The sequence below is a fragment of the Uranotaenia lowii genome, chromosome 2, assembly GCF_029784155.1.
Source record: "Uranotaenia lowii strain MFRU-FL chromosome 2, ASM2978415v1, whole genome shotgun sequence".
Classification (NCBI taxonomy): Eukaryota; Metazoa; Arthropoda; class Insecta; order Diptera; family Culicidae; genus Uranotaenia; species Uranotaenia lowii.
The window spans coordinates 140,971,648-140,997,042 of NC_073692.1; the positions used below are offsets into that span (position 1 = coordinate 140,971,648).

General features: G+C 33.2%; 1 protein-coding gene across 4 annotated transcripts in view; it reads left to right on the plus strand.

Moving 5' to 3' along the window:
• The window catches only part of LOC129745297 (serine proteinase stubble-like), a 219,415-nt gene that overhangs the window by 40,008 nt on the left and 154,012 nt on the right, over positions 1 to 25,395 (plus strand). For all 4 annotated transcript variants that reach the window (XM_055738278.1, XM_055738279.1, XM_055738280.1 and 1 more), the window contains exon 2: positions 19,088 to 20,662. The gene's annotated coding sequence lies outside the window, so the exon portion shown is untranslated. The remainder of the gene's footprint in view (positions 1 to 19,087; positions 20,663 to 25,395) is intronic.

Here is a 25,395-nt window from a genome sequence, read left to right on the forward strand (position 1 = left end):
CCTAACGGCGCTTACAAAGTTTGTTCGGAACTAGCCCTTATTCATAATTACCCCAATTAGCTTTTTTTTTATCTTGGAAAATTATTCTGGTTGAATGAATTTTCAAGATACTCACATAAATAGCAACAGACACATTCCACCGTGATGTGAAATCGCTTTTCCGGACTTTTCTGAAATATTATCATTCTTAAAGTCAACCAATTCACTTGAAAAAAAAAAATTAAACCAAAATTGGTAAACACTGTAGAAGTTGTGATTGTTTAACTCAGGCATGTCAAACTCGTTTAGGTGTGCGGGCCGCATTAAAAATTTTCTATGACATAGAGGGCCGCAGCCAAATTCCGTAAGAAAACATAACATATTAGTTTCGCGGAGATTAGATACAATACAATGGAATATAGTTATAAGTAAACTCGGAATGAAATTTTGCGTTAAATATTAATCAAAGCTTTTAATGTTTAACATTCTTTTAATATAATGCATTATATCTATTGTCCTGATGCTTGACATCTTTTCTGAGTTACTAGTTTATTAATATCAGTTTAAAGTTTATTTGTAACTGACACTTTCATTATTGGTGATACATTTTTATCAGATATTCTCGAACGATGAGGAGTTTTTGTAGCTTTCATTATGGAAAAAAACTGCTCACATAGATAGGTACTTGCAAACATATCAAGAATTCTGGCAACAAATTTTCGTAACTCAACGTAGCTTTCAGGCAAATAGCTTTAAAATTTTGGTACAGCCACTTCATTGTATTTCGCTTTTAATAATGAATCGCACTGCAGCTCTATCAAATCGAAAACGAAAATGGAGATACAAACAACGAAAATTCTTGCTCGTATGAATTAATGTCACGAAAACGGCTTTTGAATGCATCTAGCAACGATTCTAGGTGAAGCGTATTTACCAAATGATGAAGCCTCATTTGATTTTTTCAGTTCTTGACATTTAGAGAAGTGCACAAGGTTTTCTTTGGAAATTTGGTTGATCCATAACCGTAACTTCGCTTGAAAGTTTTTTACATCATCACAAGCAGCTATGATATTTTTGATTGGCCAGTGAGATCAAATCATGAACCCTGCCCTGCTCTGCTTGAAAATGTTCATCAGGTTCATCTTTCATTTCCAAAAATAATATTATTTCCTCTCGTAGTAGGAAAGCCAGCGTACTTCTGTGTAATAGGAAACACAATCTAATTTATATGTCTAATGTCTTCAAAAAATGTCGGAAATTGACGATGCTTCAAGCCACGGGTACGGATAAAATTTATAGTTTCCGAAACTGGTTTGCACATAATGGAACTTTAATTAAGTTGAAAACGTTACATTTAACTTCAGTTTTTTTTAGTAATATTTTACATAAAAACCAGTGGTGTTTTTTGTGACAATTTAAGACGGGGCTAAGTGGGCCGCATTGACTAAGGCCGCGGGCCGCATGCGGCCCGCAAACCCCCAGTTTGACATGCCTGGTTTAACTGTAACGTTAATGCCTCATTAATGTTCTATTCAATAATAAAGAAGAACTGTAGTGTACAATAGAATGACTGAAATAAGTAAGGATTGAACAAAACATGATGAATCTAACGCGCATCAGGATAGTTTGCTATCGATCATAAGGAATTCACTATTGCCCACAATGCTGTTGATGTTTGTAAATTTAAGATCAGCTAACAGATAGAAGTGCATTTTTTGAAACATTTAAAAAAATGTATCACAGATCAAGACTACATCCATGCATAAAAAAAATTTCCGTAAATCTTTTAAATTTAAATTTTTTTGATAACTTATGTAGCAGTTCTTAGTGAATTCATAAGAAGTTTCATAGGACGTAATGAAAGCTCACGCGAGATATAGAAAAGTGGACTCAGAAACTACTGAACAGATTCGCGATAAACTTCGCAGGTGTATTTTTCAGAGGCTGGGGAAGGTTCCTATTACAGTTTGAGACACCTCCCTCTTATTGGAAGGGGTTTTGCATAACTTGAGAACCATTCAAGCAAAAGGTACTGAATATAGCATGGATTTCTATGAATATTTGGTATTCTTACCTTTTTCCAGTGTTGAGATATTAAGGGAGAGGGGGGCTCTTTTACAATTTTTATCATAACTCGAGAATTAGTTAAGAAAATTGATCCAGATTTTGCATGCTAGGGTATTTGGATCCTACCAATGTTTCAATGGTTATTTGAGATCCTTCCCTTCTTTCAATGGGGAGTAAGAAAGGGGGGGGGGCTTCCATACAATTTTGGATTGAAAAATCGATAGCTATTCGAGCAAATGGAGCCAATTTGGCATTAGAAATTAAATGCATGATGGAAAAAGTTCTTTGATTGTTTGAGACTCTTCCAGACTTCCATTGGGATTATAGAATAAGGATAGGGAGCCCATTCAATTCTTTGTAATATTATATAACTGAACTGAGCAAGCGAGGGGAATCAAATTAGGAATGTGAGGGTATTTGGGTGAACGAAATATTTTCAAGATAGTTTTAAGCCCTCCTCACCTTTCATTGGAGCGACAGAAAAAGAAATTACAATTACAAGTACAATTTCTTGCATAACTAGAGAAATAATCAAGCTTTTGGAACTGAAGTTGGCATGGTTTGATATTTAATTACGAAAAAAAACCCTATGGTATTCAAGACCCCTCCTGAATTTCAGTCAACAAGTAGGGTGAAGAGAGGGGGCCACCACAGTTTTTTAAGGATGTCAAAAATTTAATTAGTCGAAAAGAAAATAATTTTGTATAGATTTGCTTTTTGGTTCGAGTAATGTTTCTATGATTATATGGAACCCTATCCTTCTTCAATTGAGTGAGATAGGAAGAGGAGATAAGAGACCCATACATTGCATGTCTTAGAATAAGTCATACAAAAGAAACCAACTTTGTAGAGGATGCTAATTGGGATGGAGAAAGATTTCGATGATTATTCGGGAAACTTCCAGTGGGGGAAGGAATAAAACGGTGTAATTTTAAGGAAATGGGGCCAAATTTGCCATAGAAATAAATGTAGAAATTAGAATAATAGACTTTTCCTTTTTTTCAGTGGGAAACTTGAAAAGAGAAAGGGGTGCACCCATATTTTTTTTATCGACTCGAAAAATGATTGAAAAATATTTGCATAGAAGGGATTGACGTACGGGAAATGTATTCTCGATTATTTAACAGGGAACTGTCATAATTTTCGTTGGGAATTGATCAAACAAATGGAACTTAATTTGCCATGAGATTAGAATTTTATACAAGAACATTTAATTTGGCAGAGTTAAAAAAATAATGAGTAAATATACGGAGTCTAAATTAAAGATACAATATAATAATTGGAAATCAACTTTTACGTCTGGTTATGAGAACAGAAAAGAATATTTTAGAAAATAAGGATAAATCTCTTTTATAATGCAATTTGAATTTCAAGTAGCACCTTTCATGTCGAGGGGTTGATATATAATGATTTTAAGTTTGAAATATAAAATAACGGATAAAAAAACTTAAATTTAATTTTTATTCAAAATTTCCATTAATTTTACTTGGTGTAGCAAAGCCTTTCGGGTCAACTAGTTTCATTTATAAATTGACCTGGGACTTGTTTCCGAATGTAAGGATCTAAAAGAAATACTAAACATTTATGAAAAATAACTCAAACCTGAATAATTATGTAGAAATTACATTTTTTTACCATTTTATATGCATGCATTGTTCAAACAAAAACAAAATATATGAACATTTTTGTCGCCAAAACCCTCCCTATTAGCCCAAAATTCCTACGGCCCTGCTTGAGCTTCAATGCTCATTTAAGTTTAAAAAAAGTCCCCAAATGTGTTTTTTTATCAAGGTGCTAATGTTTTAGGGACTGATTTTGTGGACATATAATCTGGTCAATTCTCGTAAGTTGAAATGTCTTTTTTCACTTTTTTTAGTGGTGTAGAATTTAAACACGTTATCTTATTTTGATCGCCGCTGGGATATATTCTTATTAAAGCAAATTAGAATTCTAATAAGAGAGTATTTAAGACAGAAATGAAAATTGATAGATAGGTCAAATTTCTTCTACCCAAAGCGCTTTAGCTTTGATCCTTCCACCTATCAATTTACATTTCTGTCATATTTACTCTCAAATTAAAATTATAATTTGCCAATATGCCATAAACCTAAGTAAGAGAATATGAAAACGATATTCAAATTGAAGCATTTCGGAACATGATTATCCCTTCAAAGGATCTAGAGAAGTGATAAATTTTTATATGAAAACATAAAAAAAAGTTAATTTGATAATTTTCACTGTCCAAACTATGCACCAGTAGGGAATGCAAGAATACAGCAAAAGGATATGCGTTGTCAATGAATTTTGTGAAATTCGAGGATTCACTTATTCGAGGTGAGACTTCCCCGACTACCTTGGATAGACGAGATTCTACTGTAAATTTAAAAGAAATTTAAGCCACTCCTAAAAAACACAATCAAATCAATTTTCAACCGGCTTCAAAGTTGTTGAATGATTAAAAATCTAACATATCAAGAACACAGAAATATTCTTCAAAGATTCAAAAAAAATTAAAGACAATTTCGATTGGTTAAGAGATTAGTCACTGTAATTCATGTTTGTTACCTAATTCATCGGCCTAATTGGTGAAAGGCGATGTTCGATTTATGAAGAACAACTTAAAAATTTAAAATTTTATAGACAAATAAAAGTTCAATTAAAAGAAGAATTAAATTCAGGTAGAGTTGCTTCTAAATACCACAGCACATTAACACATCAAGTTTCCGCTTGTGGGGCGAACTATGCTTGGCCTAATAATGTAAGGTGGTTGATTAGGGTTGTCAGATTACCAAAATCTGACAAAATCTATTAAATGTTTTGAAATCAGGACGCCAAAATTTTCCAAATTCAGTTTGAAAAAAAAAAAACATAAGCACGTCAAATGCTGTTCCCCGGTCTGTTTGAAGATTTTTATAACTATCGCCAAATCTAAATTTCAAAAATGAAGAAAGAAAAACAAATATTTGAATCTTTTGGATAGAGCATGCATTGAAATGTTCAATATATTGTTCAGTGTTAGTTGATTTTAACTGTTAAAAAACAAGAATCGTAGCCATAGATTAAGCTAAGATCAATTCTTAAAAAAAAATCGAAAAAAACATAAAAAAAAATTCCAAACACAAATGACATATTTTTTATGCTTTATTTTATCGCCCTAATCGGGTAAAAGTGATGTCCCATTTAATAAGGACATCTAAAGATTATGAAATTTTTATAGACGGATAGAAAGTAAGAAGAAATAAAAGATGGTGAACAAGCGTTATCATCTCTATCCATCTATAATAATTTCATAATCTCAAGATGTCCTTACTTAAATGGACGTCACTTTTCATCGATAAATCCGATAAAATTGAGTAACGAACATTTATCACGTGATAAAACTCTTCATAATTATTATTTTAAAAAACGGAAAGGGTTTAAAAAAATTAAATTACAAATAAAAAAGAAATTAAATAAATAAGAAGGGTTAAACAAAAACGTTTGAGGAAATTTCTTTTGAAAAAAAAAAAAAGATCTACACGGAACGCTACATAAATAAATTCAACAAAATTAGATTTGCATCAAACGAAATAAATTTAGTTCATATTTTGATGATGACTGTTATTTTTCGTATTATTGAAAACAAACTTTCGTTTTATTACTCCAACAACCAAATACCTATTCATTTTTTTTTTTTGTAAATTGGATTATATTTTTCAACTCCAAACACTGACTTCAATCCATGCCAAACTAAACGGAAAATTAACATAAGTCCAAGTCATCCAGAAAGAGAAAGCGGCCGGGGAGAATGCTTTTCATCAATGTTTCATCTATGATCTTATCGACATTCCACGATAAGTACACGCCCAGTCCAGAGAAGATCATTTGCCTGTCTGAAGTAGGCCTACGGCATTCAATCTCATTTCACGGTTCAAATCTCTGACTGTTTTCACATTCTCACTTTATGTCGATCAATAGTCGCCTTCCCGCCCGAAGAATGAGGTGAGAAAAATCTGTTTCTCATTTGCCTGTCAATGCAATCAATAAAACGCCTTGATTTATGGTTTTTCAATCAAAGAACTTGAACTTTACGATCTTTGGGGTCAGCAGAAGTTGCGGGGCTTAGGAGTTCTTTTTTTTCATTTTCAAGAACCAATAACCAGGGTGGAATCCAACTGGGTTAAGCAAATCTGGTGCCGTCCTACTTGCTCCCACGCATTTTTTTGTCTTTCTCGTCTGTTTGCCTCCAGTATTATCCGGTTTCTTAACTTTGAAAACTGGTTCTGAGGCTTACCAATTTGGGCAATGTGTCTTCCTGGAACGTGTGGATTCTGGTATTCCTAGAACGCTCTCGATGAGGTCGTTCTCCAGATTATTGGGAAGGTCGCCGAAACACTTTCGTTTTTCACCTTTCCTTCTTTCGTTTTCATTCCGACAACAGCTCTTGAAGATTTCGCTGACCCAATAATAAAACAACTTGTGGGACCAGGTGAATTTTAACCAGTTTCAATGGATTGATACTATTAAGTTTTGTTTCGTTGGATTCAGCATCAATAGAATACAAAAACCTCAGAAATGGTAGATGAACTTAGTAATAAACCATTTAGTTTTTAACCTCTAGCTAGAAAAAGAAGAATATGATATTTATTCCGGTAAATCAAGTTTTTAACGGTTTTATTGGTGAATATTATGTCCTATTATAAGAAGTTGAATCGGACAGCGTTGTGTCTTTTTTATGCTATAATTTCATGGAGAAGAGTAATAAGAATAGTTTTATATTCTTGTTGATTGTTGACAATGTTTTTTGTTTTTTTTATCCAAATACTTTTTTTTTGTTTCGATTATAGTAGTCGTTTCAACATCTTTCTGTCATTTGCGACTTACATCTACGATGCAGTTGGCAGAGAGTTATTGAGAAAATTATCCGGTACAACTGTGATCGATGTTTATTCTTGGGCTCGAGCTCACGGACATCGGCTCAGGAAGCATCTGACTTATCAACTGAGCTCTGTGATGAACCCGTTCAAGCCCGTCCAAATACTACGTTTTCTAGAAAACGAAGTATTTTCTATTAAGTTTCATAAGGTTTCAAGGGACACTCAAAGTTTTCTATGAAATTACAATTTCAGGTTTAAATTTTACTTCGATTTATTCTTTTGACAGGATTCATGGTGTATGAATGCATGAATATTATACATAAATAAAAAAAACAAAAAGATCATAATGATTTTTTTTATTTTTCAACATTCCTTTAACAATTCAGGGTTTCTTAGTTTTTGATTTTTTTTTTTTTGATGAATTGTCTTCTTTTTTGAACCATTTTTGGATATTCCAATTCTGTTCTTCAGTTCTTGGATTGGTTTATTTTTGATTTCTGAAATTTAAATTTACAAATCCATGGTTGTGAATAGTTTTATTGACAGATGTTTGATTTCAAATTGTTGATATTAGTTGATTCAACCTTCTTATTTGTCATTTGATAAATAAGATAGGTTTTTGTGCAAACCTATCTGGTGCTTCGAAGTTGCCGGGAGAAAGACATATACTGCTGACTTTATGGCTTTCTAGCCGACTGACTGATTGACTGCATGCATGCTGGAGGCGGATGAACCAATGTCAGTTTAATCCTTTCCCACATCCCCCTCCTACCACAAAAAAATAACATTAAAATTATTACAAAAAAAACTGTTATTCAATGATTTTTTTAATCAAGAAAAAAGCGTTAATGGACACATGGAGTTGCCATAGCACATAAAATGTTCGATTTCCATAGAGAAGACTGGTTATGAAAATTACTTGTACGTGGAGTGTCGATTTAATTTTAAACAAGTTTGTTTTTTTTTCTAGAACACTCGTTTACTTGGCTCATGAATCCTATCAAAGAACATGTGTCAAGAAGGTATGAAGAACTTACGCTACAATGTGTAGCCGATGGTTACAACTATCTTTTTCGGAAATTTTTTTAAACATCCTTAATATCCTTCATAAACTACGTATAACCACGTTGTATTAAATGGTGTGAATCATCAGGAAACCTAAAACTGCTGTATAATTTGAAACACCATTTATGATATTACTCATTGACAGAAAACATCCCCAAGCTCAAGACAGTTCAGCACGTTTGGGTCATTTTTTTCCGTAGATTGTGCATATCGATCCAAATTTTTTCTCTTTTAAGATGTTAACGATATTTACTGGGTACAGACCCTCTTCTCGGTGCTTTCTCTCTCTGGTGTGATTCACTTTTGTCTCAATTCGTACTTATGAAAAGAAAACAACATTTAGTCAGTTATCCTGATCGTTACTGAAATTATCAAAGAGATTATTGTTCTCTCATATCTATTATTCATCTTACTCGCTGTTAAGTTTGAAGTTTTATTTTGAATTCAACTTGAAATTCATTTTTAAATTCAAACTTTTCACATAACCCGCTTAGTTAAAATCGATCAAATGTTGGGCAATCCTTTCGATATGGCTTTTTTCATTTTCGATCCATAAGGCTATGATAATTAGAATCCGGGCAGTTACAAACGTGTGTATTTTAAAAACTATTTAGGCTGGAACAAATTTCAATTTCTTCTTTTGTCAACCCCCCCCCCCCCCCCCCCCTTCGAAATTTTCAAAAACCCGAAGGGGGAAATAAATAAAGTTTGAAGTATTTAATGTAAATTTCGAAAAAAAATCAAGAATCCAAAAGATTACAAGACGAAAAAGATCAAATTTTAGAAGATGGAAGTTATTCAACCTTTTGTATTCTTGATTTAATTGATTTTTTCGATAAAAAATTACTTGTTTTTTAGGTTTTGTGCAATGATATTCTATGCAGCTTTGTTGCATACAAGCTTTTGTGCAATTTATTTCAATTTATTTTCGCATTTTTTTTTATTTACATTAAATTTAAACCAATTTATCCTAGCAGTCCCTTTAGTTTCATCCCTGTTTACTCTTATCTTAAACTGTCTTCGCATTTCGTTTGGTTATTTTTTATACATTCGACAAATAGTTGTTGAAACTTTTTTTAAATTTTTTTTATCATGGTTCTTTTTTATCTCAAGGTATCTTCTCAACTCGGTTAACGGATACTAAATCTTTTCCCGCAACAAAATTTCTTAATTCCAAGCTGTCCTCTCCATTCGCTTCGTAATTGAATCTTATCTCAACCTGTTTTCTCAATTCGCTTGGTTTTCAATTTGATAAGATTTTAAAGCTGTTCTCTTTATTAGTCTTTTAAATTCAAACTGTTTCTAAACACGCTTGAAATTTCTTTCAAAATGTTCATGCTGCCCTATGAACTCATCGGCTGCCCCGATTTTTTATCGATATGTTCAGGCTGTCCTCTCAATTCGACTTTCAATTTCAAGCTGTTCTCTCATCTCACTTAATGTTTCCATCGATATTGTCAGCCTGTCTTCTCAACTCGCCTTCCAACTTCAAGCTGTCTTCTCAACTCGCTTGAAATGTTTATCGATATGTTCAGGCTGACTCGCCTTTTCAGTTTCAAGCTGTCCGCTCAACTCGCTAAAAATTTCTATTGATATGTTTAGGCTGCCCTATCAACTCGTCTTTTAATTTCAAGCAACCCTCTTAACTCGCTTGAAATCTTTACCATATCAGGCTGTCTTCTCAACTGGCCTTCCAATTTCAAGCTGTCCTCTCAATTCACTTGAAACTTATATTTTAATATTCAAGCTGTCCTCTCAACTCGCCTTTCAGTATCAAGCTGTCCTCTTAACTGGCTTGAAATCTTTATCGATTTTTTCAGGATGTCCTCTCTACTCGCCTTCCAACTTCAAGCCGTCTTCTCAACTCGCTTGGAATTTCTATCGATATGATCAGGGTGTCCTCTCAACTTGCCTTTTCAATTTCAAGCTGTTCTTTCATCTCACTTGGTGTTTCTATCGATACGATCAGGCTGTCATCTGAACTCGCCTTTTAATTTCAAGCTGCCCTCGCTTGAAATCTTTATCGATATTTTAAAGCTAACCTATCAACTCGCATTCCAATTTCAAGCTGTCCTCTCAACCCGCTTGAAATTGTAAAAATGGTCAAGCTTTTTTATGACTTGCTCACCATTTCAGTTTTATTCTTTTTCTATTAAAACTTCAATCCGGCTGAATATAAATATTTCAAGCAATTTGACATCATTGCATAACTCGCTCAATTGCTTTTTTAAATTATTTGAGCAATTCAAATTTCACATAATTTAATCATTCTACAACATTTTTTCGTTTTGGGTAATTGATAAACTGCTCGGTTTTTTAGTAAGTTTGATGAAAATTATTCAAGCGTGAATCGTTAATCATATTGGTTTACCTTTTTTCGTTCAAGGTTTTGAAAATAATTTTTCTTTTTTCTGGTTTTAAGAGAAATAACCTACCACGGTCGCTTAATTTGTAGATCTGTCCGTAGCTCCAAAATGCGGAAGGAATTGTTGTTTCGAAACCGATGATTCTCAGCACGGAGATGTTTTGCAGATCAGGCAAATTTCATCAATTTCAACAGCATTCTTAATTCACGTCTAAATTACTAACTTTTTAAAGGTTCTGGAAGTGCTGCTGCAGCTAGCCCTTTGAAATACTTGTTTCCCAATAATTTCGTGACTTGTTTGCTTTGTGTCCGAAGTGCAAACTTTGGGATATGTCCCGCGTTTTTCTCCAAATAACCCGCTTTTTTCCTGACAAAACTTTTGTGGTAAAATCAACCCTTTTTCGATTCTACCACTTGAGTTGGTCCATGCTTAATGAAAATGCTTTTTAAAAATATCTCTTAAATCATTTTCAACATCTACTATCTTGTGGTAAAGATCGATTCCCAAGATCGATTCACCTAAATGGTTCCAGGATCCATCGAACTAAACAATCGAATAAAAAGAGTGGGGTGTGCCTGAGGACTGCTTTATGCTGAAGTGAAGCAGGAAAGCTCATACATATGAATATCCAATATTTTAGCAATAAAAAATTAAGGTTTTCAAATGCAACATCAGAATGTTTTTTTTCTTTTAATGACTTCGGTTGACTGTTCATGACATATGAAAAAAGAATAGATAGATACATGCCTTCCGCCATACGATATTCTAACAAGCTTAAATTATAAGCGTGCTAGAAAAAATAAATCTAAAACAATTCTACCATTTCAAGTTTCTTCTCTTGATGAAATACTAATTAAGAAAAAGCTACAGATTTTTTTACGCTGGTGTTTTTAAATATTCAGCTATCATCTGGAAGGCTGAAATTAAATTTTTCAAGTAAGTTCAAGAAAAGAGGATTTAAATATTAATTTAAGGAATGTAATGATTCAAATCGAAAGTGTACTTTGAATAGGACAAATGTTCCAAATGTTAACGAATGGACTTATCAGCTAGCTGAAAAAGTACGTTCAAAGCTCCATTTTGGTTGTGCTAAGTTATCTGAAAGATGATTGGTTTAAGAGAAATAAAGAATACATGCTTAAAGTTCAGGTTTTACTCAAGAGCAAATATAAAGCAAGCATACCAGAATAATGAGGCTTATTCTACAGCTCGAGTGTCGTTACTTACAAAATCCCATATCGTTTTGCTGGCTTAAATAGCCTCCCATGCTCCAAAAATTTCGTTCGGATGAGCTGATTTTGGTCCTCAGAGCTAACCGATAATCAAAGTTCATTCCTGAAGCGTTTTTTTGGAATCAGAACGAAGAAGTGAAATTTTTATGAATCTCGTCATTCAAGTCGCTGAATAAGCCCCAGTTTTTGCACGTAGTCGGGCCGGAAAATGTATTTGAAAAACCTGGCAGAATCCGGCAATTGACTCAAAATTTTCAATTCCAAAATGTAGGCAATGTCCGGGCAAATCTGAGCAAACGCCAGACAATAATCCAAAAAATGTAACGGAAAAGAAGAATTATGATTTACCAGTTTTTTTTTTCGAAAGCATCATCAATGATCAATTCGTGATTAAGGAATTCGAAAAAATAATTTGGATTATTTTGATGAATCAACTTTCACCAAATCGTTTTATTAAGAAAAATTTAAAACAAGATTTGAGATTTTTAATCAATTTTCCAAAAATGTGAATAAAACCAAGAAAAATCCGGGCATTTTTTTTACAATATCTGGACCGGATCAAACTTGTCTCGAAGACTTAATTGAAAAACTGGGTGATTTGGGATGCTTAATATAAAGTTAAAAAACCCGATTTAATACACTTAACAGTGGATTCGAGCCTTTCTTTCAGATTCAAAACATATTTGTTTTGCGTGTTTTAATCCATAACGGTAGAATGTTTATAAAAATCACTTTTGTAAATGATTTTCGTTAAATGAAGCTCTCAAACGGAATAAACTATAGGGGATGAAAAAAAACTAAAGGAGATAAAATTTGTCAAATTTGCCAAATTTGTCAAATTTGTCAAAAATGTCAAATTTGCCAATTTTGTCGATTTAATCAATATTGTCAATTTTATGGATTTTGCTAGTTTTGATAATTTTGTCGATTTTATAAGTTTTGTAATTTTTGTTTATTTGATTCAGTTTTGTCAATTTGTTCAATCTTGTCAATTTTGTCAATTCTGTAAATTTTGTCAAATTTGTCAATTTGATAAATTTTGTCAATTATAACAATTTTGTAAAATTTGTCAATTTGGTCTATTTTGTCAATCTTGTCAATTTTGTCAATTTGTCAGTTTTTTCAATTTGGTCAAATTTTTCAATTTCGTCGATTCAATCAATATTGTGATTTTGAGATTTCTGTAAATTTTGACGATTTTGTCGATTTAATCAATTTTGTCATTTTTGTCAATTTTAACAATTTCTTCAAATTTGTTCAGATTTGTCAATTTTGTCAATCTTGTCAATGTTTACAATTTTCTAAATTTTGTCAATTTGGTCAATTTTGTCAATCTTCTCAATTGTGACAAACTTGTCAATTTGGTCAATATTGGCAATTTTGTCAATCATGTCAATTTTGTCAATTCTGTCAGTTTTGTTAATTTTGTCAATTGTGTCAATATTGTCGATTTTGTCGAAATAGTCAATCTTGTCAATTTTGTCAGTCTTGTCAATCTTGTTAGTTTTGTCTATTTTGTGAATTTTGTCAATCTTGTCAATTTTGGCAATTTGGTCATTTTGTCAGTTTTGTCAATTTGGTCAATTTTGTAAATCTTGTCTTTTTTGTCAAATTGGTGAATGTAGTCAGTTTTTACATATTGGTCAATTTTGTCAATTTTGTTAATTTTATCACTTTTTTCAATCTTGTCAATTTTGTAAGTTTGTCAATTAAGTCAATCTTGTGAATGTTGTCAATTTTGTCAATTGTGACAATATTGTCGATTTTGTCGAAATTGTCAATTTTGTCAGTTTTGTCAATTTGGTGAAGTTTGTCAGTTTTGTCAATCTCATCAATTTTGTCAACTTTCAGTTTTGGCGATTTTGTCAATCTTGTCAATTTTGTCAGTATTGTTAATTTTGTCAATTTAGTTAAATTTGTTTTTGGTCAGCCTGGCCAAAATGGTTATTGCGTATTTATGTGCCTTTTCCAAAACAAAAATCCGAAATGCTTCAAACACTACTATGGAGAACTTGGTGGCGCCACTGTTTGGATTGACTCCCAAGCCGTTTTCGTCAAACACCAACCCCAACAACAAAACGCAACAATTGCACAGGTTTTTCTATGCGAACGAAAAGCTTTCATTGCGCAACGTTAGATCTGAAGAGAAAAGGGAACGAAAAGGGAATTTGCCCGAGAGCTTAAAGCTCGAGAGGATTGAGTAGCATTTGTCTAATTAGATTTGCTTCCACGGGCGAAATTCTCTCCCGTCGTTCGTGCCTAGGAAGAAGCTTCCTGAGCACGAACGGCACGTGAGAAGATGAGAGGATGTGCATACATCGTTCGCGTACCCGTGTTGTTTTCCCCTTCTCAGAGCAATCTGTTTCTGAATATGTATAATGTTGGCCGAAGTTACTATCGCTTTCGTACCATGCAGTGTGGGCATGACCTACTCATCAACGACTTCATTACATTCGGGGTCGTACCCCTTGGTGAAAACCATTTTTATGTTTAATAATGCGGAGCTTCGGTTCCGAAATTTTTTGAAATGGTTCGGTTTCAATCTGAACCATTAAATTGAAAAAAATACAACTATTGGCCGGGAAAATTTGAACTGTCGTCTTCCTCCCACACGGTTTCTGTCACGATGACATCAAACCTGAGTGGGAGTGAAGCCTATCTGTTCTCCCTTCCACACATCGACAGGACCATAGTTTTAACTAGCAAGCGCGTATCTATGACGTCACGTATAATTTGACGTCATATATACGATAATCTTGATTTTAGTGATTGCTGGTTGTGGCTAGCAAGGCCAATTGACACGTTTTTTGGAGTGATGATTTGATGATAATTACTATGAAAATTTAATTTTCAAACTATTTTGTTATTTTTTCTTTCTTTTATAGACCGAAGAAGAAAAAAAAACAAATTTTTTAAGATAAAAATCATTTTTATTGTACTGCCCAGTTTCGCAAAAACATGCAAAAAAGTTTACAAAAAATCACACCAATACACACAAATACACAGACATCGTCTGAACTCGACGAGCTGATTCGATAGGTACCTATAAAGGTATATCTAAGACCCATAATTAATGATCTCCCAAATCGACCGATAACTATACCTTTCTGAAAGAAAGTCAAAAAAGGTTCCCAACCATGTGTTTCAAATACTTCAACTTTTGCTCTGGATAACCTATCGAGTCAAGACAGCAAGAAAATAATATCTTTGATTCTACCATAGATTCCAATGATCGGTAAAATATATTTTCAAATTTGTATATATGAGCCCTTCAGGATCATAGGGGTGCAAGTGATAAAATCATCAATTTTGAGTTAAGTATAACCAGCGGTTTTTTTATGTTTCAATGTACATCTGGTGCAAAACTTAAATTTTTTATAATTTTGTTTTGAACACTTTTTTGATTGAATAAAAATTGCTCGAATTCGAAAAATATATGAAAAATTGAGCACCTGTACAACTTTGAAGCGCGTTTTCTCGAATCTATCATTTAGACACTTGTACCCCTCTGATCCCAAGCGCCTTTTATAATAATATTTGAAATTTTCAATTTGGTAAATGATATGTCGGACTGGTCTCAACGCATAATTATATCGATAATAAAAAAAACCATACCGATCAAAATCAATCAAGAAGACGAATATAAAATTAAAAATTACAATATAAAAAAATATCTCAATGTGAACTTTTTTAACCTTATTATATTTTTTTCATGAGAACTACCATTATGATTGCAGTTTTTCCGATAATTCATTCAAAAGCAAAAATATTAAATAATTAATTAAGTAACCATTAAAATGGTAAATGAAAATGAGCGTGTGAAGAAATTGATATGGTGTGCTTCGTTCTCCCACACGCGCCCCTTCGTCGTTTTGTCCTTCATAGAGCAACCTGAATATAATGTTGGGAGAATCTCGAAGTAACAATCACTTTCGTACCATGCAGTGTGGGCATGACGTACTCATCAACGACTTCACTGATTTCGGGGTCATACCCCTTGGTGAAAACCATTTTTAACTTTATGATTTGGAACTTCGGTTCCGAAATTTTTGATATGGTTCGGTTTCGAACTGAACCATTACAATGAAAAATTACAACCATTGGCCGGGAAAATTCAAACTGCGGTCTTCCTCCCACACGGTTTCTGTCACGATGACATCAAACCTGAGTGGGAGTGAAGCCTGTCTGTTCTCCCTTCCACACATAGACAGATCTATACTTTGAGATAGCATGCGAGTATCTATGACGTCACGTATAACTTGACGTCATAGACACGATAATCTTGATTTTAGTGATTGCTGGTTGTGGCTAGCAAGCCAAATTGACACGTTTTTTGGAGTGATGATTTGATGATAATTACTATGAAAATTTATTTTTCAAACTATTTTGTTTTTTTTTCTTTCTTTTATAGGACGAAGAAGAAAAAAAATCAAATTTTTTAAGCTAAAAATCATTTTTATTGTACTGCCCAGTTTCGCAAAAACGTGCAAAAAAGTTTACAAAAAATCACACCAATACACACAAATACACAGACATCGTCTGAACTCGACGAGCTGATTCGATAGGTACCTATAAAGGTATATCTAAGACCCATAATTAATGATCTCCAAAATCGACCGATAACTATACCTTTCTGAAAGAAAGGCAAAACGTGATCTTTAAACATATTGCGGACCAAATACGAGATATCTCATTTTTTCGCTTGACGCGTGTGCGCTTCACTGAGAAGCATGAATCAAATGTGATACATTTTATTGAGGGGAGAGTAGGGTCTAACACTTTCAAAAAATCGATTTTTTTATTTTTTTATTTTCTTATTGTAAAACATTTCAAGAATGTTGTGTCAAATTTTCAAGTCAATCGAAGCAAAACTGTAGAAATTATAGGCCTTTAACTCCTCTTATCTAATACTGCAAGAGAGAAAGCAGAAATTTCAAACGCGTTTTTCTCGAAAGCACATTTTTAAAGTCCGTGGACATCGTCATTTGAAAACTACTTCACCCATTCTTCTCAAATTTGGAACATATTTTCTGCATATAAAATACCAAATCCCAACGATTTCTTTTTTAACTTTGGAGATATTTTACAAATAAAAAATGGCGGATTTTTTCGTGAAAAATTGAAGTTTTTACTTCAAACAGCCACAAAAATTTCATAAAAAATAATTTTAAGTTAGATAAAAACGTTGGGGTCCAGAAAAACATCTATTTAAAATATTTTGCTCTGATTTTTTTACTTCAGATGATTCTGTGCTGAGATACAGTGTCCACCGCAAATCCTGTTTTCTAAAAGGCATCCTCGAAAGTGCTCCGTCACCGGCTCATTTTTCAATATTTTTCTACGAAAAAATTACTAAATGTTCTTTTAACAATGCTTCGTATAATGCAAAAAAAATTGAATACATTTGTTTGAACGATAGCTTTTGTTGGGTGATTTTCGAGATAGAGAATGCAAAATTTTAGTTTGTTCGGACTAAGATTTCTTTGCGGTCCTTTATGTGTTAAGTTGGTCTCGATTATATTCGTAGCATGGTAGCATCAATAAAGGAAAGCAGTCTTTTTAATGGCTCTTATAAAGATCGAAAGATCGGATCGAAAATAAATCGATTTAATCGATTTTTTCAAGGCTAAAGAATCGATCCAAAAAATTGGAAATTTGAGCTCAAAAGATCGATTTTGCAAAGATCGATCCAAGATCGACCAAACCTCCTTTATCCATTTATGATTTCCGGATCTTTAAATGTTCTTACAAAAAGAAAATAACATTCACCAAAAAGGCTGTAAAAATTTACATAGATTCATTGATTTACACTGAAAAAAAACAGCCTTATTCTAGGCTAAATTTAAATTAATCAATTTAATATTGGTTTCAAATAAGATGTTATTTTTGTCTTTTTTAGCATTTTTCGGTTCATAAAAAACAAGATAAGGTAACTCGTGTGGTTCCTAGCATCCCAATAAGATTGTGGTTCAGTAAAATGTCCGTTGAGCACCTTTAAACGATGTTAATATTATTTGATTGAAGAACATATTCGTTAAATTCCTAGCAGCATCTTTTAATTTTAAAACCACATTTTTGAATAAATGATAAAGAAATAGTCACAATCCGGATAAAATTAAACAGGAATATTGAGCCAAAAATCAAATTTTAATCGAACGATAAACATAAAATGCCAAAGATAATAGTTTGAGTTACGTGTTCCTATTTGAATGTATCCATGAGCTTATTTACCATGCATATACAGGTGGAAATTTTCTTGAGAATTGAATTTCTACAGACAAATTACCAACGGTTAGCTTAATTTTTAATGAACCCCTAAGTAACAAAAAAGAGAAATAACATTCATCGATGATCAAATTGAATCTACCAAACTCTTGAGCAAATTTAAAGGAAGTTATGGGGGCTTACCCTCAAACCCCCCCCCACCCCCTCCCCCCTGATTCCTACGTCCAGGACTGTACATTAGACTGAGTCGATTTGAAGTCATTTTTGAATTTCTCAAATCTTGGGGTCTTAAAAGCTTCTTCTCGGTCCAAAACTCAACCATGGTTTTTTGCAGAATTTTCGAGTAATGTTTACATGAGTTAATTTGAACTTTCGGGATTGTATGAGTAAATTGAATATTTTTTACTGAAAAATCAACTTCATTTTAGCTTTTTCTTCAGAACCGAACCAGCTGATGGTTTTTGTAAGCAATTTATAAATTCCCCAAAGAAAATTTTCCCTGAAAAACTTCGTTGAAGACCGTAACTTCGCATCTTATTAGGCAAAAAAGTTATTAGCTGTTTTACAGCGGTATGTCTTTTCGCATTTTTTGCATTGCATTTATTGTTTAATTCAATTGACATCACTGCTGGAGACTCGCGAATTATTCCATGAAAAGTAGTCGTGCAATACCTCGCTAAGCACCAAGCAGTAATGTCAATTGAATTTATTGTCTATCAATGCGAAAAGACATATCACCATTCAACACCAAATAACTTTTTTGTCTAATAAAATACGATATTACGGTCTTCGAAAAATTTAAACATTGGCACAAAAAAACATCAGCTGGCTAGGTTCTTCAGAAGAAACAAAAATGATGATGATTTTTCAGTACAAAATATTCAATTTTCCCGTACCAACCAAAATGTTTGAAATTTACTCATGTAAACGTTACTTGAAAATTCTGCAAAAAATCATTGATGAGTTATGTACCAAAACGAAGCTTTAGACCCCAGGGTTTAAGAAATTCGTGAATGGCTGCTGTACATATGTATAAGAATGGTTAGAAAAATTGGGTTCTGAAAAGTTTCTGAAATGTCCCGCTTTTTCCAGCGATGTCCCGCTGGAAAGTCTACCTTATCTGTCTTGGTTTATTTTTAAAAATCCACTTTTTTCAATGCGTACGTTAGTGATTGGGCTGGTGTTTTAGTATTAGTAAGATGCTTGCCATCACTCCTTAGAAAGATGTACGCTTTCAACATTATTTCAGCTTAATTTCTCTGTAACTAACATATTTCTATCAAATTTTCTTTTCCAGATTCCCATGACGAATCATCGTGAAACAATACCATCGTTAGGAAGATAACCTGATGGCATCCCAAAAAACCATCTGAATAGTGAAATTTTTTTGGTGCGCTCCGTGAACCATTCAGAGAGAAATTAACTCAGACAGAAGGAGAGAGGGTGGCCCCACAGCTCATTACGCCTTTCGCAACAACCGTCAGAAAATAACGTCGAGTCAAGTCCGGATGCTGTCCTCCGTTTCGTCAAGTGAGGGGAAGTGTGGGATTTTTTGAATCATCATGGCTTTAGTTTGGTAGTGATGCAGACAAAGCGTTGTGCCGTACCTGAAAAGTGAAATTGTAAAAAACCCCTTCCTATTTGGTTCTGGCTGATTAAGGTGTGGTAGCTTATCGGGGAAGATTAACGTACACTTTGGAGATATTTTTTCGGAATGGTTAAACCGATTCGTTAGTCTTAGTTGAACGATCCCGACGTCGGGCGGGTGGATTGATTCAGATTTGGAGTTTGGCGCTGAAAGTTTGTGAAGTGATTTGTAGACCAGTGAAGAAAGTGATCACATTTTTTTTAAGGTGAACCGAACTCCAGTCTGCTAAAGTAGAACGGAAACGAGGTGGAAAGTGCGCGAGATCGTTCAAGTGATCAACTATTTCTCATGCGTGATCGGAAGCTGGGAGATCGAGGAGCCACCCTGGTCCAATAATAATGATACCGATTTGCGCTAACGGCGGAATCTGCATTAGAAGCACCATCATTAGCGTCGGCCATCATCAGCTGCCACAGACTCATCTCATCTCGGCAAGTGATTATTAAAAATAAAAAGAGAAAAATATCCCGCCTCGAAACCATCTCGAAACGACATCCGTGCTAGAAAACGCAAGAAAAAGAAAAAAAAATCGATCGATTTCCTGTCCCGAGACCAGAGAGTGTTTCTTCGTCGAGTGAGATTTCATCGCTGGGTCCGGTCCAGAAACTACTTTGCCCTAACTAGGTCTCCCGGTTTATTCCTCCTTGGCTTCCCCATCCAAATTCATTTACTCCGTGGTCAAACCCCAGGGCACATGACACCTGAGAGCGAGAAACCGAGGCTGGAAGATCTGATGGGAATCGCCTGAGCTCATCAGCATCGGTAGTGTTACTAGAGTGTGGAGTGTGTGGTGAATCCAGTTCGAAGGGAAAGAAATCTCCGATTAAAAGTAGAACAAGCGCATCCGGTTGTTGGGTTCCAAGTTGTTGTTGGCTCAAAGTAGTTCCAAGACCAAGACCCAAGCAAACAGCAAGCAAACGTCGACCCCGGGAATCTAACGGAGCATCTGGCAGAGCGCCTCGAAGAACGCGACTGGCTGATCGAATTTGGCAGAACACCACTCTTAGGGGGTCCTAGTTGTTTTGTTGAGAAGTTTAGTGAATTGTGTCTGTGTGTTCGGTTTAAGTATTCTCGCTGCGGGAACAAGTGAATCGAAAAGAGTTTTAGCATTTTGCTTTGGACTTCTCTCTGACTGAAGTTCATTGAGATCCGTTATACGAGAAGAGTTAATCCGTTTGGCGAAGCTGTTTTAATTCAATAAATTTGAAAGAACATCAAATAAAGGTAGGTGGATATTTATTTGTTCAATAATTTTTTTTTCACTTTATTGGAATTGTATTGAAAATTTTTTGATTGATATGAATTCGTATGGATTAGGAGCTTATGTTGAAATCATTGATGTTCTTTTTTAAACAGACCAAGAATCTTTTTAGTATCAACCATGTTTTTTTCTGTTATATTTTAATTAAGGTATTGGTAAATTTCGTTATGCTTTAAGCAATTCTAAAATTGATTTCTCATAGTGAATTGTGGAAAAAAAAAATTTCTAACACTAATTTTAATGCTAAAATAAAGATATCAAATGTGATTCTAATGTCTGTGTTGTTAAGAACTGAACTTTCATTGATTTGCTCTTGAATTTTTTAGCTATTGTACTGCATTTTATCTTAGTTCAATCTTGAACGAATAAGATGAAATTTCAAAATGTATCAATTGAGTGAAAATTGTTATTTGTTCCTTGGTGGAAATTGCTGCGCGTTGTAGTCTTCATCAAAATTGTTGAGTTAATTAATAATTTTGATAATCACAAACACCCAAACCTCCTTTAGTGATGTCAGCGACATTTTTTTTATATCTTATTCTTCTAAGAATTTTAGAATTTCATTTTTACTTACGCATTGTATTAAAAAATAAAGTATAGTTAAAACATTTCAAATCAGTATAAAGTTTTATTCAAGTTTCTCCATTCAAAATCAAATTTTCAAACAAAATTGGTTTGTTTCAAAATTTTCACAAGTTAGTAGAGCATAAACTCTTGAAGTGTTTGATAAAATCTGACAAAATATTCGAATTCATGATGCCAAAGATATTCAAAATCAGTTATTGAAACTTAATACAGAGTCTTCATCAAAATCAATTTAAATATTTAACTTTTTTGTCAAATCGGGAACTGGATTGTAACTCAATTTTAATTATCAGTGTGTTATCTTGAGTTTCAAAACTGCGTCAAAAAGCGAAATTCAACTTGTACTCGTTTGGATAGGGTTTTATGCGATTTTCAGTCATTTACAAAATTTTTAAGTTAAGTGGTAGCGTCATCTTGGATTTCAAGATGGTTTCGGACAACGAAATTCGACTTCTACTCTTAACCACTTTCACCTAATAACCATATTGTGAAGGTTTCATGATATTTTCAGTAATTTACAGCTTTGAAAATAAAAGCGGGAGCCGCCATCTTGGATTCATGATGGCGTCAAGTAATAATTTTTTTTTTCCTACAAGTTGAGCCCTTTCACTCAATGCTTAAATTGTATAAAAGTTCATACCACTCCCGGCGATTTGTAGTTTTTAACACTAGAAAGACCGCACCAGTCAAAATGACTGGTTGGACACTTTGTTCGTTGAATACCTTTTAAATACTTCGCTTTAAAAATTCGCAAAAAATACGACTTTTCATGAATTTTGTATCTCTACAAAACTGTGTATTTTTTATTTCACTAGCTTTTTTATTAAGCGAGAAAAATTTCGTCATGGACACTCGGACCGTGTCCAGTCAAAATGACTGGTAAAATTCACAACCCTATAACTCAAACAAGATAAAAAATTTTCGCTTGCTTTTTGTTTCATTTGCAATCTGCATTCAAGACAATGAGCCCAGGTTGATTTGTGGTGGGCAGAAGTGTGTCATTCGTTATGAAATCATTGATTTTCGATGCGAAGTCATGAACATTTGTAGAAAAAGTTCTCGGATAAGCCGCTCTGTGGCGCTGCAAGCACTTGACTCCCAATTTTTTTGGTCTGTTTTGTTGCTCAACTATAAAAGAACTTTCTGTTCAAATTTGGCGAAATTTCATAAAGATTTGTAAAAGTTATGTTATTTTTAATACATGTCCATTCGAGTAATCGAGTAGTTTAAGGTGATGAATATGTTTTATACTAAACTAGAATGAGTAAAATAATTATTAATTGTGTACGCATTTATTCAAATTTGAAGATATCAGCTATGAAACTGAATAATTTAAATAAAATTTCAACATGGGTGCACGGTTTATTTTTTATATGTTGGTTATCCACCATGGGTGCACGGATTCACCGTAGTTTCTGCCTCGTATGTTTTCACATGCATTCTTAGATTATTAGGTTCGATTAATTTCCAAAGCACGTTCACTTACAGGTATTCCGGCACCCGTGTATATACCTGGCCAGCTGGCAACTGATTAAAAATTATTTTTGAACATTCTTATTATAAGAGGACAAACATCTTACCTGTCGGCAACTTATGGGGTTTGAACCCAAGAGTTTTCTTGCCGATACCGGGAATCGAACCCAGTACGCCTGGCATACCTAGACTAGACTCGCGCTATTCGCCGTTGTAAATTATATAGAAATGAATAGTTTTCAACTTGCTTCAGAACACAAAATATTTTTGATTCAGATATGATAGGTATTTGAAATGCAATATTGGTCAATCGAAAAACTTTTAAAGAAAAACAAATCAACGTGTACATTTGACAATGTTGATTCATAATTTGTATTTTCACTGTTTTCCGTCGCACGACATAACTTGATGCATATAATCCCTAAAATTCACTCGATGCATGGTAACTGTTTTCCAATTTGATCAGATCTTATCAGATAAATATACGATTGCAAAAACTTGTTTTTTAATAATACATAAATAAATTTATTATTTCAAGATATAATATTTTTTTTTCTGGAATCAAAAAACGGAACTTAAAATAAAAATCGTTATTCAAATCATTATGTCTCAACATGAAAGACATAGTTTCGACATTGGTTTAGTTAAGATATGTAAAAATGCTTTTTAAAAATTTGCAAAAAGTCCAATATATGATAAAAACGCGGTGAATCCATGCACCCATAGTGAAAAACCATGTTCATAACACAAATTTTCATTTGAATCTATAAAAGCCTTTATTCTTTTCCTTTAACATGAAAAAAAATTGATTTTGGATGAATGGCGGTGAATCCATGCACCCACGGTAAATTACTCTTCTTATAGAAAAAATATGCTTCAAAACCTACAATATCAGGTATAATTTATAGGCAACTTGTTGAAAAATTTCAGAGCGATGGATGCTAGAAAATATCTACTAAAACAAAATTGAAGTGAAACCGTGCACCCATGGTCAATACCCATAGCCATCTAACATGATTTTATAATTAGATTGATAATGTGTTTTAATTTTTGATAATTATTTGAAATATTCATTTTATGACATACACGCATTCGTCAACTTTGCCAAAATAAGGTGATTCCGTGCACCCATGGTGAAAAAATATTTCCGTTTTATAACAAGAATGTTATCGAATAAATAACAAAAGAATTTCAAAAGAAAAATGTTTAAAATATTATGATATAAAAAATTTCCCCTTTACCAGTCATTTTGACTGGTCACGGTCCGAATAGGTATATACAATTTGCCGGTCCTTTTAGTGTTAAAAGATTTTTTTTTATTTTTTTTTTTATATTTACTCGAAACCAACAATCATAAGTTATCAAAAAATACGTATTAATGGGAACTACAATTCAAACATGTGCAATCTCACCTGAGTATGGCTTGTTTTGACTTCTTGATCGAGAACTGTCACTAAGTTTAACGGCGATTTTAAAATTAAGCACTGAGTGCTATTATTAAACATGCAAAAGAAAGCTTGGACAAAACTTATAAGTTTGTGTTTTATTGTAGTTTTAACTCTTCATAACTCTTTCAAAACATCAAAAACAGTATGTTTAGTAAAAACTTCGTGAATCTTGATACCTAGCCGTATAAGTCAAAAATCACTGAAAGATATTTTGAGTTTTCAAATTATCAAATTTATTAGTTTTAAGTGAAATCAATCTTCGGTAAGTGATGAGTAAACATAAGACAAACGAAAACTAATTTTGAATCAATATAATCTTCGATTCAATCAAGAATTCAGAATTCACCAAGTTTCAGAGTAATACCCCCATGTAATTTTTTATGTATAAAGTAACATAGTATTACAATAATCACTATATCACTATAAAATGGTTTTGAGTATTCGATTTCAATTCATTTAACATTTTTTTTTTGAAGACAGCAAAACGATTTTATTAACATTTTAAAGAATATCTATGATTCAATTAAGTTTAAAACCTCCTCTAAATTTTGTAAAATATTCCCGTATTTTGCAGAAAAAAGGCAAATTTGTTTTATTAAGTTTTGAAGATTTTTTTTAAGTATCTGACGGGTTTGCGCGGGGGATCTTAAAATCTTCCCCGAAATTGAAAATTTGGTTCTTTTGACGACTTAAAAACACATATATTTTTTAATCAAAAATTTTTGTTTTTGAGATAGATTCGGTGAAATTTTTTTGTACATAAATTAAAACCATATTAAAAAGCTTCCATACTCTGTTGTTTTTCCACAAAAATAATACAATAGCAGATCAAAATGAATTGAAAATCTTTAAGCTTTTCAAATAAAATATTTCAAAATTTTAAAGTAGAGTGAGTGCTCCGACTTAGGATCTTGGGCCGTCTTTAGTCTTAGAATGTCGAAAATTATAAGTTATTCATTTTGCAAACATAGCATAAAGATACTCTTATGCACACAATTAACTCGTGTTCTTCATGAATCCTACCATAGCGCTTCTTGCCATAGAAGTCTATCTGAAAATTTGTCAACGTTTTAAAAATGTACCTCTTTATCAGCGGTAAATCAAACAGCTCAATAAGTGGGGCGAGTTTTGAGATATTATAGAGAATAAGCAAAAATCCTAAAAATTACTGTCCAAGCCGAAGTGTAGAA